Raw genomic sequence first — 19,593 nt, 5'->3', positions numbered from 1 at the left:
AACTTATTTGATTAGTATGAGTGCAGCTCCGCCGAACTATTCCGGGTAGCAAATGATAGATCGAAGAAGAAAAATGTGACATAAATTGGTTTAGTAAGAAAAAAATTAAGTTATTGACTTATTTCCGTATGTATTTATTTTGATGTAGGTACTCAACGAAAATATTTGTTAAAATAAGAAAATTCTTTAACATCATATTTTATATATATTATTTATTTTGTGAGTAAAATAAAAATAAATATTACGAAATTTGGATTCATATAAAAAAAAATCTGCATTAAATGGATACCTTTGTACGTAAAATGTATATAAAGACGTCTTTATAAAAAGAATTTCATATGAGATTTTATTAAGTTGATTAATAACAAGCTCAAGTACCCGGCTTCGCACAGGGTCGCTTCGAGGATACCTTTATCTTAGATATTTAAAAAAAATAATAAGTAGTTATCTTTTTAATATTAAAATATCTGTGTAATACAATATGGCAATATGAAAGTAATTCTAATAGGAGGTCAAACAAAAGAACACTCAATTTAATTCGAATCCAAAATAATATGCAAACGTTATAAATAGTATTAATATGTAGTAAAAAAAAATTAAAATTGGATGGAACAAACAAACAACAAACTTTGTATTTTATATAATACTAATTTAGAAACCTTCACAGGTGTGCGCACAACAACTGACAAAAGTTTCATCGCAATCGGATGAATGGTATAGGAACGCATAGGAATAAAAAAAAAGATAAAACGACGATGAAGAAGAAGAATATGATTTTTCTAATTCAGAAACCTTCGCGGGTGTGCACACAACAATTCACCAAAGTTTCATCGCAATTGGATGAATGCTATAGGAACGCGTACGGGACAGACAGACAGACAGACATTCATTTGTATATATAAGATATAGCCTATAACCTTCGCTCAAGTGCAAGCAATAAGTTGACAAAGTTTTATCGCAATCGGATGAACGGTATGGCAGCGCATAAAATACGAACAAACAAACAAACAAATATTGATTTTTATATATTAGATAGATTATTGATTTGCAACTATTCAGAATTTGATTTAGATTAACTTTGACATACAGTAAATATTACACATCAATCTTCCAATAAATATATCTTGAGTTAATATTGATAATTACAGGGGGAAGGTATTTTGTGATGTAATATGATGTGATGTGCCGATAAGTCACTTAATGAATATGGGGGTTGCAAGATAGGAATATCAGTTTTGATTAGGTGGCTCTTATGTAATGATTTATTGTTTTGACTTAAATACACTGTAATCCCATGGAAATTGTCTTTATAGTAAATGTAAAAATTAATCAATATATTATGATTAAATTTAATTCTGTTGTATTATATTTTATATACTATTTAGTTAACAAAGGGTTTAGCTAAATAAAATACACAAATATAGAAAAATAGAAGAGACCACCGAAACCCGCATATCTCAGCGCTCGAAATTGGAAAGTTTATGAACCGGAGAGCTCGATCATTTTCTGTAATATGAGTTTTTGTTGTATACCTACCTACCTTGGACAAATAATGCAATAATAGTCTTTAGACATCTGATGAAAAAACTAATTTTACAAAATATGCTGTCAAAAATGGTAATATTATTTTTCGTTCTTTTATCTGCCGCATATAAAGCAGTATAGGTTTAGTATAGTATTAGTTAAATACTGAAGATTTAGGAAGACAAATCTAGGAATACAAAACCGTAATCCTATGGAATGATACAAAACTCTCATCAATCAGAATTTATGTTATAAATACTTAGTTATAGCAGTTAAACGTCCATTCGTGTATTTTTATATCAATCGTTAATTATTATTATTACTAGTGTAAGTAACATTTGTATTAAAATAATTACAAGATAAAAAGAATTTTTTAAATACAACGTTTTTAAATTTTCTGTTGAATCATATAAACTTGACTTGACTAGCTTAAACCAATGACATTAATATGGACGAATCATCTGGAAAATAAAATGACACTCACTTTATTGTCGGGTCTGCCGAATGGCATAATCTGTTCTAACGCCATTACAATAAAGGTGATATTGCTATAAGTTCCTGTTGCTTTTTGTTGGGTCTGCCGAATGGTTCGGTTCGAACGGGTTCGCTCAAATAAACATTGACATTAGAAACACTGCTCTAACGCCATTACAATAAAGGTCATATTGCTATAAATTCCCGATGCGTGATATCGCATAATGGAAATTGCGTGACGTCTACATATACATGCGAATGCGCGAATTTACTTGCTAGCTACTGTATTGAGTGCGTCGTCCATTAATAATGTCATTGGCTTAAACGACCAAAAAAAATTGTACTTGATAGAAATAATACTGAAATGTCCTTTTGACATATCATATTGATTTCCATAGTAACGCACGTATATATTAATAATTAGTTGCTCGAAACCCAGACCCGTAGCAACCAATAATGGTGTCGAAATAACTTTTCATACAAAACAGAATTAACTAAAAGTGAATTCAATTCTACTTAAAGATGGCTAAAAGTATTAATAGAATGCATTGGCATCATATTCTGATATATTCTAATAGTTTCAAATGTCTAGCTAGTCGGGAAGTTAGTTAAAAATTGGTCGTACCGGACAAAGAACCACCGGATAAATAAGAATACGCGCTAAGAAAAACGTTGTAATAATAACAGACTTTGTTTTTATGAGGAACGCCTATTAAAAAAAGAAAATCTGAAAGTCTCTGAAGGCCAAAATTGAATTGATATTACAATCATCTAAAAATATTTGTAATAAAACAACAAATTACAATATTATTGTTTATAGAAATAGGGGTGTACGAAGTGTCAAGTTCTCATTTAAACTTTATTAAACAATGTAAATTATAATAATCCCGAACCGGAGCATTATGAGACGGAATAGAGCCATTTCGAGCACTGACAAGCCCACAGTTCCAATGGAAATAAGTAAAAAAAGATTTTGGAACCTGAAGACAGGTGCTTTCAATTGGATTTTATTATTTTAAGTGAATATTTTACTAAGTAGGTATTCTAAATATCGATCAAGAGTCAGTCAATAATAATTATGCAAATGAAATTTCATTACAACTAAAGCACTAGGTATTACTTCATTCATTCATTCATATTGCAAAAGAGTATAAAAGACAACCATTGATATAAGACAACATAGAAATAAGCACAGAACAAAAACCACAACACAGTCGGAAGCCAACAGCGGTGGAGTGAGGTTGTACAACTTCGCTTGTGATGCGTGTCGCTAATCGCCTGGTTACTCGCGAACGGTTATAAATACGGGATACAACAAAAATAATATTGTTTGTAAATGAATTTGACAATAAACTCAACATGTGTGGTCCCATGTGATTTTGACAATCAGTGCCAGTGCTTGAGAAAAAGTGAAAAATATTTATTGTTGCACGGATAGTGCACTTTGTGCGGGGAGTGCGTCAAACGCTGTGAAGCGAGGGGTTGTCCACACTGTTTTTTGTTCACACTGTTGCGCGAATTCCATGACCGCGTGAACGGCAAAAACAATAAAATGGAAAACACCACAATGGAAGTGAATGAAACCAAAAAAACGAAGAAGAAAAGAAACGATGATGAAGAGGAAGTGGTTGGAGAAAAAGAAGAAGAATGGCAGACGGTGACCTCTGGAAAAAAACCCAGAAGAGACTCTGGGGTCACTCCAAAGGGAAACCAAAACATCGTCATGATAGCGACGGGAAGTAAAATTCCATTAAAGTTGAAAATAGCGCAGATGATGCATAAGGCAGGAGTAAAAGTACAGAAAATTTACAATAAAAATTTAAAGACGTACATCCAAGTAGAAGACGAAAAAGAAGCAGATAAAGTGAAACAAGCTGGAGAACTCAAAGATCTCGGTTTTGTGACCAAAGAGAATGACTCCTGCTCTTATGGAGTAATAAGAAAAGTCGATATTGATATGGACCTCCAAGAACTGCAAATGGAAATCAAAAGTGATGCAAAAGTAATCAACCTTAAGAGGTTGACAAGAAAAGGTGATACAGGAGAGCTGACAAAGACCTCGTCAGTCAGTATTAAATTTGGGGAGAAAATATTGCCGAGAACAATTTACATGTATGGAGTCTCTTTTGCTGTAGAACCGTATGTATTCAGGGTTATGCAATGCTACAAATGCTGGCGATATGGGCATATCGCGAACAATTGCGGACGTACAGTAGAAACGTGCCCTAAGTGTGGTGAAAACCACAAAACCTGCGAAAAAAATGAGGAAATTACGTGCATCAATTGCAAAGGTAACCACGCGGCAAACAGCCAAAAATGCCCAAAGTGGCAAGAGGAAAAGAATTGCAAAGAAGCAATGAAAAAAATGAACATACCTTTCAAGGAAGCAAAAAAAAATATGTTAAATAATAGCTATGCTGACATATTAAAACAAAAAAAAATCGTAGGAAGAGATGAAAGCGAAACAATTCAAAAAACTAAGGAAAACAAAAAGAAAGAAGAAGCGGTGGTAGAAGCTTCAGGCTCAACAATAATATCTACAGGTAGTAGCGTAAAGCCTACAAAAAATAAGGAAAATTCAAAGGGGAAGACAGAGGTTAACGCGATGGGAGAAATTATGAAAGTCTTGCTGAAAGGGGGAGACTGGCAGCAGATCATTAAACAACTAATAATTAAAGCAGTGGACTGGGTATGCAAACAATTCAAAGAAGGACACTTAAAGGAAATTCTAGGGGAGGTTCTGGAGCAAAATGGATAATAAAAAACAAATTAGGATTTTACAATGGAATGCCAGAAGTATGAAGCAAAAAAAGGATGATATAGAACTCTACTTAATAAGACAAAAAATTTCAATAGCATTAATCTCAGAGACTTGGCTGAGGTCTGAATTAGACTATCTGAAATTCAATGAATACACGATGTATCGAAAATACAGAAGGGATGGATACGGAGGAGAGCGATTCTGGTGCATAAAACACTGGCGTCTAAAGAAGAAAGAAAGAAAGACGGAAGAGCTAGACAAAATAATTATAAAGCCATTTAACAGAATAGGAGTGAGGACCTGATCGACGGATCCCCTTCTAGAAGAGAAGAGGCGATATGACAGCGAGTCGCAGTCAAAGCCTCGGTAAAATCACAAAAAAAAAAAAAAAAACAAAAACCACAAACACCATCTAGGGTTTGCAATCACGAAACCCTTATCCAAGGGTTACGGGAATGTCGTGATATTGAAATTAGCTTTCATATGAACAAAAAACGATTTGGTTAACTAAATACAGAATGATTAATTTCTTTATAATCTTTATACATATGTATCATATCATTATTGGCAAAATTACATTACTTTTTCCGCATTTAAAAAATCATACACGTCCAGTCAAAGTACCAGAAGTCATGGAAATACCAAAATAGAATAGCAACTACAAAAATCTTACTTAGCGAGGCAATGTCGCGTTCCGCAATCAAAAACTTTATCCTATAAATATTATTTTAATTGAATTACGTCAAACTATGAAAATTACATTGTATGGATTGAATAATTATAAAATATATAATATGTCATAATTTAATTTAGGTAATACTTGTCGTATAAGTAGTTCATTTAATTAATTGACGCATCGCTGATATAGTACACCTACAGTGTTATGTTATTAACTTATTATATTATGTTTTCATTCGTATATTTTTATTGACATGGTAAAAAATTCGTATATTATCAAGATGGTGTCTGTTTACATAAGTAAATGTTAACTGTGTGGATAATACAATAAGACGTATTCTATAATACCAGAGTTTTGAGTTTTCGTATATAGTCGATACCCAAAATAATTGATGTCATATTAAATTTGCAAGTTATCTGTCTTGTGCGTACATATTATATCATCGTACGTAATCACTGTGCATACAAACCAATCACGAAATGCTAATTACCGGAAAAAACGGCTAATTAGTGTTTAATGATAAGGAATATTCTCAGAAACTAAGTCTAAATCTTGATAATATTTTATGCGTTTTCTCCTAAATCATAATAGAACAGTGTTTTTTAAACATGAAATATTTAATTATCAAAATTTGATATGTATATCACAAATAATTCATGCTTTTACCAATCGCGTTATCAAGATTGAAAATCTATCCAGGATTGAAATCCTTAGTAGCTACATAAAATAGCATAGAAATAGACCTCACTAGATAGCAGTGGCGGCTCTAGCATCTTTTAGTAAGTGGGGTCAGATGGCGTGAAATATCTAATATGTACCTACCTTATCAATATTAATCAAAGCGTAGAAAACATATCTTTTTGTACCTATTACTTCATCTTCATATGCCTCCTGCGTTCGAAATAATCTTATTGCTACAAGGAAAACAAAATACTCTTTTCAGGATACACTCGCCGTCAACCATGTTTTTTTGGTAAACCGTTCGGAGTTAAATGCTTTTTTTTGTTTTGATTAATTCATACATAATAACTAAATCTGTTGACGGTGACTGCTTGGTGAGGTCCTAATTGTTTCACTTCTAGTTTGTCTTCAAATGTCAATGTACTTGTAACTGATATTTCAATAAAAAACCACTTCATTCATCATAATACCTAATATTATTTATCAAACTTATTTTACTAACGTGAAATTCAGCTATCCACAACTAGTACTTTACAATTAATATTTAAGTAGTACAAATTGATATTGATTTAATTAACTGAAATAGCACATACCCTTTGTTATTATTATTCAAGATATTTTAAATTATTATAGTATGTATTAACAAATAATATATTTTAAAACTTAAGGAGATATATTACATATTTGATCACTTACTGGCAAACTAACTAATAAACTAAACCGGTGGGTCATGGGATATGAATTTACAGCCGACCGAAAAGATAACTTCATAATATATAATAATAATAATACGCCCACTATTGCCTACTCACACATATGAAGGACCAGGTATCTGCTACGGTGTCCCCGGTCCAGCATCGGTACATGTCGGTACATCGGTACATGCACGATGATGGCACGTACAAAGTTGCCTACAGATGTACTTATTATTCAGCTTCCTTGTGAATTTTGAGAATCATAACTGGCAATCGCACATAGCATCTCATAATATAAAATTGCTTTGATTTTAAAGGGGCCACCCAATTTGGACCCCAGGTATATCGTTGTATTGTACTATGTAGGTAGAGCCAAAACTCACATAGAGCATTAGGGTTGGGCCAAGAAACAAGAATCAAGGATGGGCAAACGGTACAAATAAAATATATAATTAATTTATACTTAACAAAGTCAATGTATTGTGGCAGGCATGTGTAACATGAATATGTAATTGAATATTAATTAAAGAATGATGGGGGGGACTGTCCCCTCGGTCTCTTAAGGTGGAGCCGCCCCTGCTAGATAGGCACCGTCTATTAATAGTTTCCCAAACACAGTAAAATAAAGTTCGCACGATCTAAAACCAAACAGAGCCTTATCTATGGTGCCAAGAGAGCGTGACCCAACTCAAAATCTTGTGTGCCTTTCCCGAATTCCCCACTGCAAATCTCGCCCTAAATAAATCATCTGTGTAGTGTTTCTTTAAAGCCTTTTGATAAACTGTTTCTAGTATAGATCTTAGGCTGTAATCTTATTCAGGCCATAGCAACTGGTGGTTGCAGAATCCAAAATGAAAGTGAAAACCACAGACATGTTTATTGATACAATTAACAAAGACGCGCCAAGCGGGGGAGGGGTATTAGGAGTGTGAAACACCCGGGAGGCAGTATTTATGCGGCGACAAAAGTCCGACAACATTTTTAATTAAAATAATTTCAAGATAAAAAGAACTTTTTGTATACAACGTTTTTAAATTTTCTGTTGAATCATATAAACTTGACTTGACTAGCTTAAACGATCAAAAAAATTTGTACTTGATAGAAATACTGAATAATGAAATGTCATTTCATATTGATTTCCATAGTAACGCACGTATATATTATTTAATAATTTAGTTGCTAGGACCCCCTAGCAACCAATAATGGTATCGAAATAACTTTTCATACAAAACAGAATTAACTAAAAATGAATGCAATTCTATTTAAAGATGGCTAAAAGTATTAAAAAAATGCATTGGCATCGTGTTCTGATATATTCTAAAAGTTTCAAATGTCTAGCTAGTCGGGAAGTTAATTAAAAATCGATTGCAAGATTTGTACCGGACAAACAACCACCGGACAAATAAGAATACGACCTAAGAAAAACGTTGTAAAATATATCTACACTTCATATTGTAATTCAGAATGTTATACTTATTATTTAATAATTGAAAAATAAGTCAATATTTTGATGACAATAAAATAATTGAACTTTCTTTGACTTCTGTAAAATTTCCAATAAAACAATAGTTAATATTTGGGGGGGGGGGGCAATTTGTAGTTGGAAAAAGACAGAGGCAGATAGCGTTGGCGCGTCCCTGATAATTAATGCTATTGTGACTGTACTAATTATTTACGTATAAGTAATTCATTTTATTTTTATTGCTATAATCTATAAATTCTCACTGCTATGAGCATCCTGAGGATAGGGTTGCACAAGCAAGGCCGGATTTACACTTGAAACTCTTGAAAGGCTCCTGGGCTAATACATATTTCCCCCCCTCCCCCAAAAAAATAACTTTTTAAAAGGCCATTTTCACAAAATTATAAATATTTTAAACTTCTCTTCTTTAAAGCTCACACAAGTGGAATATATCAATATCCAATGCGATTTGGTTGAACACAGTTATTATTAAAATACAAATTTGTGCATTATCAACACTTATTGCGGTGACATATTTTTGTGCAATTGAAGAAGACACTAAAAGAGAAGACAGCGCGGAAGACACAAATTGACACTAACAATCCTTTTAATTATGACTGTTGAGCCATGCACGGACTGTGGATGCGACAGCTCGCAATAACTTCTAGGCTCAAAGTGTGGCGTGTCTGGGTATGGGGAATATCCCTGGAAAAGTTTTCCGCAGTTAGCGATGATTAGCTATAAGTAAGCTAAATTTGGAGTGGCACCTATTGGATTTTGGGTATAAGTCGGTTATGTGGAATACAGCGGCAAACACATTTTGAAAATAGCCGATGTACTGGATTATTAGGTCTATATACATAGTTACTAGTAAACACAGTTTTTCCCAGCGATTAAACATTGCCAACAAAAAAAGTTGTCCAAACCTTAACTTTTCAGATGGACAATTATTTCAGGCGAATTCGCTCGCCCGCACAACTTATCCGTGCGTGCCTACATCTGATCGCCTCAATCGCGAGATGGAAAGAGATACGCCGTACCCTCTGGTTCTACCAGTAGAGATATACACCATGCCCTCTGGTTATAGTACCATAGATAGAGATATAAAGATGTACTATGTAGTTCTAGTTGAGTAGTCTATAATGCACCCGGCTATAATATTATCGGTGCGCGCGAAGACGAATAAATCAGACAATTTGTATCGAAGTTTCGAACGCTTCCGGGGAAAGCCCTCGACGTAAACTTTTCCGGATATGACTTGAATAATATAGTTCCCGAGTGTAAAATAAAACTTATTTACTTCCCTATACGTGGTATAGCAAGTTATACTATGAAATTACGTTTTGATTGTTTACGTTTTGATCGATAATAATAATTGACAATCATCATTATCATATTTGCGTATGATGTTGCGTGCAGGTCATTTCAGGTACCTCATCCTCCACCCGCCTTGTATATGCAGCCACGATTTGTGCGCGGCCGTCTTCCATGACTCTATAAACTTGTCGGAATGAAAAGATTTTAATGTCACACTTTCTGGTCCCGAAACGAAGCTGCACGGGACTGATGTAGCAACCATGCACCTTGGTGCTTAAGTTAATAACCTCAGCCACTGGTGGTAACTGTATACTGCGAGCTACAGCTCCTATACGGCTTGTATGGAACGAATGCGAGTTTGGAATGTCCCCGAACTTTCCCGCATATATTACCCTTGATTCTAGCGATGAACACCTGACATGCAGTTATAACTATTCGAAAAGATTTTCAGCTAGCAGTCGCTGTGATATGTGACGAAATTTTTGGTTTATGACTTAACGAGGGGCGGCCTGGTACTTAAGTGCGTAAGGCGCTGGCTTTTCATCCGGTTTCATCCTCGATTCTCGTTGAAGGCACAATATATTTATGCGATTTTCTCAAAGCCTGGGTTTTATTGTTTCTGTTCTATTACTAAATACACTACTGTTTCCCTACACCACTTCTGTCATTAGGCCTCAAGTTTGTAGAAACAGGTGCGTACAGCATGTCCAGTTTATTATTCAATTTTATTAAAAAATGTAAATTAATATGTTAATGACTTTTATAGTAATGCCCAAACTCGAGTGCCATTTTTAATTTTTCCACGAGACGGAGCGGTGGTTTCGAATATTCATGAACTGGGGCTGGGTTCCGGTGAGTTTCAGTCCATTTCGAGTACTCTAATCTAATAGGTCATTTACATTAAACATTTTTTATTACTATCATTGTGAACAAATCGAATTACAGAAAAGTTCATTTATTCTGAAGGGTAAACAGTAGACACGTTCAGTTTTTATATTTAACTACTGTTTAATATTGAAAAATTCTCCGCCGTATATATGGACCGATCAGGGATGGCACCAATTGGAGGAGAAGATATAATGCTGAGCTCTACGGACTGTACGAAGATTGCAGCGCAGTTCAATCAATTATGATTGGGAGACTGCGCTGGCTAGGTCATGTGCACCATATGAATGACAATGAACTGGCAAAGAGAGTGATGTCCAGCAATCCAATAGGACGTAGAAGAAGAGGGAGGCCAAAGATTCGCTGGTTAGATGGAGCTGCCAGTGACTGCCGTATTCTGGGGGTACCAAATTGGAAAGCGGCCACACTGGATAGGGACAGGTGGAGGGAGCTGTTGGAGGAGGCCAGGACCCACACCGGGTTGTCGCGCCCCTGATGATGATGATTAATATTGAAAATAACATATTCTTTAACACATGTTGAAATGCATCCAAATGTATCCAAAAAGTAATTCAGAACATTGCATTAGATACTATACCCTGATATAGAACAAGTCTAAAAATATATCAACCTAATTCACATTCAAAGCGATGCCTAAAAATACCCCCTACAAAAGAAGTCTCTGAGCAGTCAGCTAAATTTGCAAAAACTCGTTATTAAATTTGCCGAGTTAAATGGCTGGGAGCTTTTCGCTTTTAAGGACCTTATTCTCTGTCAAAGTAATTAAGAAAGCTATTGTGACGATATCGATTAACTGCCAATAACGCCTTCCCAGAAAGCACTCTGCTATTCCGGGCCATAAATTATTTCCTGCATAAGCAAGGGGTAGACGCTTACCTTCTTACCAAGTATAATGTGCTTACCTTTCACTTAAATTTTGCGTAGTTAAGCACTTTACTAACTGAAGTTGCTTCCTGATAACTTTTATAGTATGTCATTAACCTATTATTCTAATGTAGCATTTCCCAAACTTATTTGGCCCATAGTCCATTTTAAAAAATACTCAAAACCCTCTTGGAAATCCACCTTCATATATCAGAAAGTTGCAGTGTCAAATCCAAATCCGAACCGACCAGGGATAGAAAAACATAAATTATTTAGATGAATGTTTTACTTATCATTTCTCTTCGTCAGTACCGCATGAATGACCAGCAGATAATCCAGCGTCACCCACTTTGGGAAACACTATGCTAGTATAGTATAGTTTTTATCAATAAAAAAAATATTTTTACAGTAATCGAGAATAATACACTTGAAACTATTGAACTAAATTACAGACTAAGCTCTTGGGGTCAAATTCAATAGCTCCCCTTGACCCGGCCAAACAAGCATGATTGAGTTGCATTTTTAATTTTAACAAGACGATGTAATTCTTCGCCTGGAGAGGCACTACAGTCTATCCAGAACGTTAATCGGGCTGTGAGACTGGCGGAAAATTATAAATTCATAAAATTAATATTCGGCTTATGTAGATCAATTTAAATCTTAATCTTCACAATTTTCTTATAACTAAGGTGACACTATCAAATAAAAAAATCGGCGTGTGTACTGATGTACGCGCGTTAGAAGTTACACTTCTTTGGCGTAACAAAACTTATGATAAACTAGATTCTTTGACTAGCTCTTAATTATCTTGTTAAATTACACACTCAAGAAAAAGGGCCGCTTATTGGAACGCCGTTGGTTTATTTCTATACACTTTAACTTAAATTACTAAATTATATAATGGTTTCCCGTTGTTTTTATTTTTAAAGTACTTTTACTTTTAATCGTTTGTTTACGTAAGGAATTGCAAATGGCCGACAATAATAAATTCACTGCCTAGGCAACGGAAGAATTCTAAACTATAATATTATACTGTATAATCGTCACGATTGCAGTATCATACTGTGACGTAAACGATAACCGAACAATCGGTGGTTCGTATCCAATCGAGTGCGTTTTTTTTCGTGTGAAAAAATAAATTGTGTGTTACATGTCACACGCCAAAAATACACTCTGATCTGATTTCCCAAACGCGCCAAAAGAAGTATAACTTCAAAAAAAGTATTATAGTAAACGTTTCACGTTGTCTGCCATCTAGTATATTATTTAGACAGCTTTTGGTAGAATACCCACTAAGTTTTATGCCCAATTTATTAGAGTCAGCGTTGACCGCGGGACGCTATCATAAGCGTAAAAAGAAAACGTGAGGAAAATCTTCCGAAGGAAAGGTCTCTGAACTTATCGACTACTTTTCTACGGTAGGGAAAACTGCCCTAGGTCTCAGCTGCCTTCCATCCCCTCCCCGCACGAAGCCTTATTTTTACGCAGGGATACGATAGAATAAACCAGGTTTAGTAAAAATAATTACAAGATAAAAAGAACTTTTTATATACAACGTTTTTAAGTTTTCTGTTGAATTATTATTCTCAATATGCTCAAACTTGTACTTGATATGAAGTAAATAAAAAACAAACAAATAAAAAAAAATAGAATACTGAAATGTCATTTTGACATTTCATTTTGATTTCCATAGTAACGCACGTATATATTAATAATTTAGTTGCTAGGACCACCCACTTAGCAACCAATAATAGTGGATTGGATTACGGATTTTTTCCGAAATAAATTTTCATACAAATCAGAATTAACTGAACATGAATTCAATTATACTTCAAGATGGCTAAAAGTATTAAAATAATGCATTGGCATCGTGTTCTGATATATTCTAAGCGTTTCAAATGTCTAGCTAGTCGGGAAGTTAGTTAAAAATCGATTGCAAGATTTGTACCGGACAAATAAGAATACGAGTTGTGAAGTTGAGAAAATGTTGTAATAATAATTTATTACCAATATAAATATATGTTAATATTTTCTGGTAGGATACAAAATATACAATACTTTTCATTTAGCAACGAATATTATCAATTTTCTCGACTAAAGTCAAACAGTTCAGTTGATAAAGGATATCAAAAATTTCGAGCGTTGTCAGAGGTTGCCAGTAACAATAAAAACAAATAAACAGTCAAAACATTAATATTAAAGTGTTACTAACACAAAAATGGACCCACTAATCCAATTCGCCCTGCACTCGGTCTTGCTACGTTTGGATATGAAACCTTCGCATTTTTTTTACGCCTGAGAATGACTCAGACAATCAAGAAAATGTGTGGTTTTATGAAATACTTGCGGACTGTCCTTTTATTTGATAGCAATGTTTGCAGTAATTTCATACCGGAAAAACATGGCCATATACCATTGAGATAAAAAAAATGACTCGTTGTCCGTGTTCAAATTTCATTAGATTCAATAAGAGCATTAATTTGAGAATAAGAGTATCATATATCCAGCGCTCGAAATGGAAAAGTTTACGAACCGGAGCGCTTGAAAAATCGGATATTAACATGGTTATCAAATTTTATGTGTATTTTATAAACATAAATGCACTATATTTATTGTTATATGGCATATCTAGCTCAGACGGTCAAAATATTTTAACCACGAGACGGAGCGATAACTTTACAGATTCCACGAACCGGAACGGCGCTCCGGTACGCTCCGGTCCATTTCAAGCCCTGCATATATCTGATAATAACGCTGTCATTATTATCAGATCTTTAATATATACGACTCGATACTTACGAGCACCTATGTACTTTTGAATCGTGCAGAATTTAATATTTATATACACGATATGATTGTATTTATAATTTACTTTACCTGTCTACTTTCTTAAGTTTTTTCCTTGTATTCCGGTGGTTTTTATTAGGTACTTATTTTTAAGTGTTTTATGTAGACATGAATTTTCTGTCAATGCTATACAGTCATTGGTTTCTGATACTGCATATCCAGATGAACTTTGATACGGCAAAATGCGTGTGTTCAATTTTCCAGGGATGCTAATTTATAAACAATATTTATTTTGTTGATGTGTCTCGAAACGACTTCACAGAAACCAAAATATTTGTAATAATAAAATACGTTATGTTCTGGTTAAAACTATATTTTGTTTTCTGCATAGAAAAATATACGTGGTGACATTATATATATGTATAGTATAAATTATAACTAGATCGTAGCCACTGATTTGTTTTTACCATGAAATGCTCTTTTAACTATTGAAGGGAGTATTTTTCTTCAACCCTTATGAAAGAGGCCATTGTTGAACCGGATCCGGAATCGGAATCGGGCACGGAATACGCCAACCACCATTGCCGTCCGCTGAAGTGGAGATGAACACTTTGGTGGTCATGCTTTTCAAATTGATCCCCTCCCCCGATACTACCCTCTTCCACCTCACTAGCGCGTAAATCATTCGCGGAACGAATGGTGTTATTTTCTTTTAAACATACACGAGAAGATGTTTATGATAGAACCTGTCCGTTTAAAATTAATTGTAATGAACATACATAATTTAAAAACACAAATAATACAAAGTATATACCTACTAGGAAAAATGCCTTAATTATTTATTTCAAATTCAATATAAAGAATGTTATATTCTCAAATCTCGTGGATTATTCGTTGAATAAAAGAAATATTTAATTATTTGACTGGACATGGTGATAATATTGACACAAGTATGTCAAATAGGTTAAAAATGAGTTATTAGGTAGTTTAAAAAATTAGCTACACCTGTGAACATAATTATACTTGTTTTCACGGGAACAAAGATTGGTCAACATTATCATACAACTAAAAAATAATATAGTCGTAGGTACGAAATATAGTCATCGCTTAAAATTAATATCATTTGTTACATTTATTTTATTGATTTAAGGTACAAAACACATGTGTCCGGAAATCTGTGCGTAGGCATCGTGAGCTGTTGTCCCGTAAACAGTGTCCGTATTGCATTGAGATCAAATTCATGTTTAATTATAACACTTAAAAATATGTAACAAAACCACCAGAATATAAAGGAAAGGCAGAAGAAAAGAGATGGATAGGTAATTAAATTAAAAATACAATCATATCATATATATTATTTATATAGAGTTGTGAATTGATTCTAGGTCAGTAACTAGGTAGTACTCGTGAAATGTTCTAATCTTCTTAAAATACTATACTGACTTCTGTTCCCGTTACGATAGCTCACGGTAAACTGCATACGTATAATTTACATGTAACTGCAAAACATCACACACGTTGATTTTTAGGCAAGAAATACGGAGTAATATTCAAGGGTTTTATAAGAAATTTTAATCTCTTTTGAACGGTGTCGAAAAATGATAGTTTTAATGCCATACTATAGATGCTGATTTTGTAATTTATATGCATAATATTATGAAATGCTAGAGCTGGCAAGAAAAAGAAAAAAACATATACGAAATACGAGAAAATAATATAGAAAACTAATGTTTAACGTACACCAAGGTAAAATGAATTAATCGAAAAACGATTTAATAAAACCTTAAAATAAAAATGCGGCGATTTAAATTAGGAAGGACTATATAATCTAAATTTACGTAGCTATCAATATTTATCGTTGAATAATTTCATATTAGACCAAAAACTGTGTAGCTTAGTGTATTTATTCAGCATTTATTTTAACGAAACTTGCATAATATTTTACAAATTCATACTAATTACCGCTTTGGCAAATAGTTGATCGTTGAACATTCCATTCGGCCCGAATGATTTTCTGCTATTTATGAATCGGCTTGATCAAGTGCTTGTTCAAGTACTTTCGTACAAATTACCTGACAAGATAATAAAATTACAGCCGAACCAAATTAAACATTTTAACTCAGATATCATGTCGAATTTTATAGTATCACAAAAATATAAAGATTCCACACGCGGCAGAAATAAAACAGACCAGTTATTGTGATATTGTTTTATAATCAATAAATTTATTAGTCTGACAGAAAATTTCACTTCACTTGTTTCAAATTTTTCATGTTTAAATTTTGACTTTATTTTCTTTACGTTTCATTAAATTCAGAATCGAACACCTCCTCGAACGTCATTCTTACCTAATACTTCAGGATATTTCGTGACGAATTTTGATCTAACAATCCGTAGTTTCAGGCAATTAATTGTACATTAATTTACTTGATTAATAATATTCTCTTCTCTTCTTTCTTCTTTGGCCATATCCGCCCCTTAACTGGAGCATATGGACACCACGCGGCGCCTCCAAGAATCCCTGTCGCTCGCCAGTCTTCTTGCTTCGTTCCAGGTCAAACCAGCATCCCGTAACTCCGCCGTATACACTCTGTAGATTGTATTTAGCGACCTTCCAGGTCGCCGGAATCCGGTCGGCTTGAAGAACAGACAAGCCAGGTTAAAGTTCTCTTCTGGCATCCGCAGCACGTGACCGAGCCAGCTCCAACGTCGCCTCTTCACTTTCAGCGTGATGAGAGGGTGCTTGGTGCGTTCTCTTATCTCCTCGTTGCTTCTAAAGTCATACCTCACCGCACACCCAGTATTCGTCGCAAACATCTGTTTTCGAAGCTCAGTATACGGTTGCTCTGAGCCTTCGTAAGGTGCCATGATTCGCTACCGTAAAGCAGCACTGTCAGAATGCAAGCGTCGAATAGGCGGCATTTGGTTTTTAGCGAGTACAATCGTGAGTCCCAGACATTCCGCATCGAGTTGAATGTTGCTCCAGCCATTTCCATTCGGATAGCGAGCTCTTTCTGCAAAATGCCATCTCCCGTGATGTGTACCCCCAGGTACTTGAAGCTGTCGACGCTCTCGATGTTTTGTCCGTCGCTAATCAGAGGGTAATCTGGATCAGGACAGTTGCTATTGCACAAGACGTTTGTTTTCTTTGAATTGATTTTCAAACCAACGCGACAGAATAATATTCTGTACTGAAATTAAATTCATAATATCAGTTCATGAAAAATTGGTTGGTGTATAATATACTATTATAGTTACCTATAGATATTTTTAGTGTGCCCACATTTACGTGGATTGCCTCTTTGATGCTTGGCGCATCGTCGTTCACAGATAGCCCATTTAAATAATGCATAATTTCAACCGCACACTTCACCTTTTCTTTCCCACTTTCCTTTTCCTGCCGACCGGATCACGCAGAGCTTTTTGCACTTGAAAAAAAGCTCAAGAAATCAACATACTTAGTATAATACTATATGACTGTTTTCTGTTTGTTGTATTAAGGCTAGTACTCAGCCAGAGATAGGGAATTACAGAAAATAATTACAAGATAAAAAGAACTTTTTATATATAACGTTTTTAAATTTTCTGTTGAATTATTATGCTCAATATGCTCAAATTTGTACTTGATAATATCAAGTACAAGTAAATAATATTATGAAGTAAATAAAAAAACAAACAAACAAATGTAGAATACTGAAATGTCATTTTGACATTTCATTTTGATTTCCATAGTAACGCACGTACATATTAATAATTTAGTTGCTAGGACCACCCCTTTAACAACCAATAATAGTCTTTTACTTTTTACGGATTTTTCTGAAATAACTTTCCATACAAAACAGAATTAACTGCAAATGAATTCAATTCTGCTTAAAGATGGCTAAAAGTATTAAAAGAATGCATTGGCATCTGATATTGTGTTTTGATATATTATAAAAGTTTCAAATGTCTAGTTAGTCGGGAAGTTAGTTAAAAATCGATTGCAAGATTTGTACTGGTCAAACAACCACCGGACAAACAAGAATACGAGCTAATAAAAGTTGTAAAAAACGAAGCTTGCAATTTGAGACAATAATTTATTAATAACAATTTGTATCTAAAACTTTCAAAAGACAAATATATTTTTCGTCAAAAATAAACTTACTTAAAATATGAATTTGTTAACATCCCATCTTATTATATTTTGTAATTGTATGTTTATGTGTATCATTAAAATTTAGTTTATTAAATTTTCTCTTATTTACGTAAAATATTTTTGAATTATTCATAGTATTAATGTATATTATAAAGGATAAAACCTGTATACTTTTGAAATCATTCTTATTTTTATCAAATTTAATTTTGGTATTGTTGCAATATTAGAGCTCGAATTAAAATGAAACAGTTCGCAATTAAAGTAATACCTACTTTGATTTAAAATACAAAAGCCGATCGCCAATAGTAATTCAAATTGGAAAGCGCTTCAGAGGGTATTAAGAGCCATTAGTTAAAGTTTGTCGCAATTCAGTATGTCGCCTATAACATAGTGGTCTATGTGCATGTGCGCGAAACCCGATAGATGCAGGTTCGATCCTGCTGGGTGTCTTACTTTTTTCAAAAAAAGATTTTTTCTATTGGTTATACTATATTTTCTCAGAAGTGTTTTCAAAATTATGTATGAAATATCTCCACTTAAATACAAGTTGATATTATTGAAAAACTGGCTAAGCCATATTAAAACTTGTAATTTTATACACATTTCATACAATGTGTATAGTATACAAACCCCATACAATGTTGGTGTTGATTATCTCCATAACATTCTTTTGTAGGTTTCCAGTTTTTCAACCATATCCCTCAATTAATAATTATGCTGTTAATACGTGTGTACGTTTGTTAAAAAAAACATAGTCAAATATATTCGATGAAGAGATTCTCAGTCTTACAGTTGTTACTTGTATTTTTCACTTAGGGAGCGGATACAATATGTAAATTGAAAAAAAGACAAATAATCGTTGTTAGAAGTAATGTGAATTAATCATTATCGCAAAATCTTTAAGTATTCAAATAGTTTTAAATCCCTTGTTTCCAATATTATATTACGATTCTACATCTAGTCATGCAGTCAGAATATAATTATTCAAGTGCCGGAACGAATATCTCCACTTTCCATAACGTTACCCCGTAACGGTGGCCATACGTATTTTATTACAGATACATTATTGCATTATCCTTTAGATTTTACAAAAAAGTAGCTTATACCCTTTATTTATTTGTATTTCTGAATTATTGAAGTATAAACTATAATATTATATAATATATTATTGCAGGTGGCTCTCGTGGTGCAGTGCGTAAGGCACTGGCCTTCCACCCTTCCACTTGGGTTCGATTCCGGTGAGGACACAATATTTATGTGTTTTTTTCAAAGCTTGGTTGTTTTTAATTGTTCAAAATTACTAACAAC

At 33.8% G+C, this 19,593-nt stretch overlaps 1 protein-coding gene across 1 annotated transcript in view; it reads left to right on the top strand.

The window, feature by feature from the left end:
- The window catches only part of LOC147064240 (proton channel OtopLc-like), a 252,185-nt gene that overhangs the window by 142,230 nt on the left and 90,362 nt on the right, over window positions 1-19,593 (top strand). The window lies entirely within an intron of this gene.

This window comes from Rhyacophila brunnea, unplaced genomic scaffold (assembly GCF_057557595.1).
Source record: "Rhyacophila brunnea isolate RB1 unplaced genomic scaffold, BYU_Rbru_1.0 scaffold_8, whole genome shotgun sequence".
Taxonomy (NCBI): Eukaryota; Metazoa; Arthropoda; class Insecta; order Trichoptera; family Rhyacophilidae; genus Rhyacophila; species Rhyacophila brunnea.
Note: the sequence above shows the minus strand (reverse complement) of the source record. Positions and strands in the feature narration are given on the sequence as shown.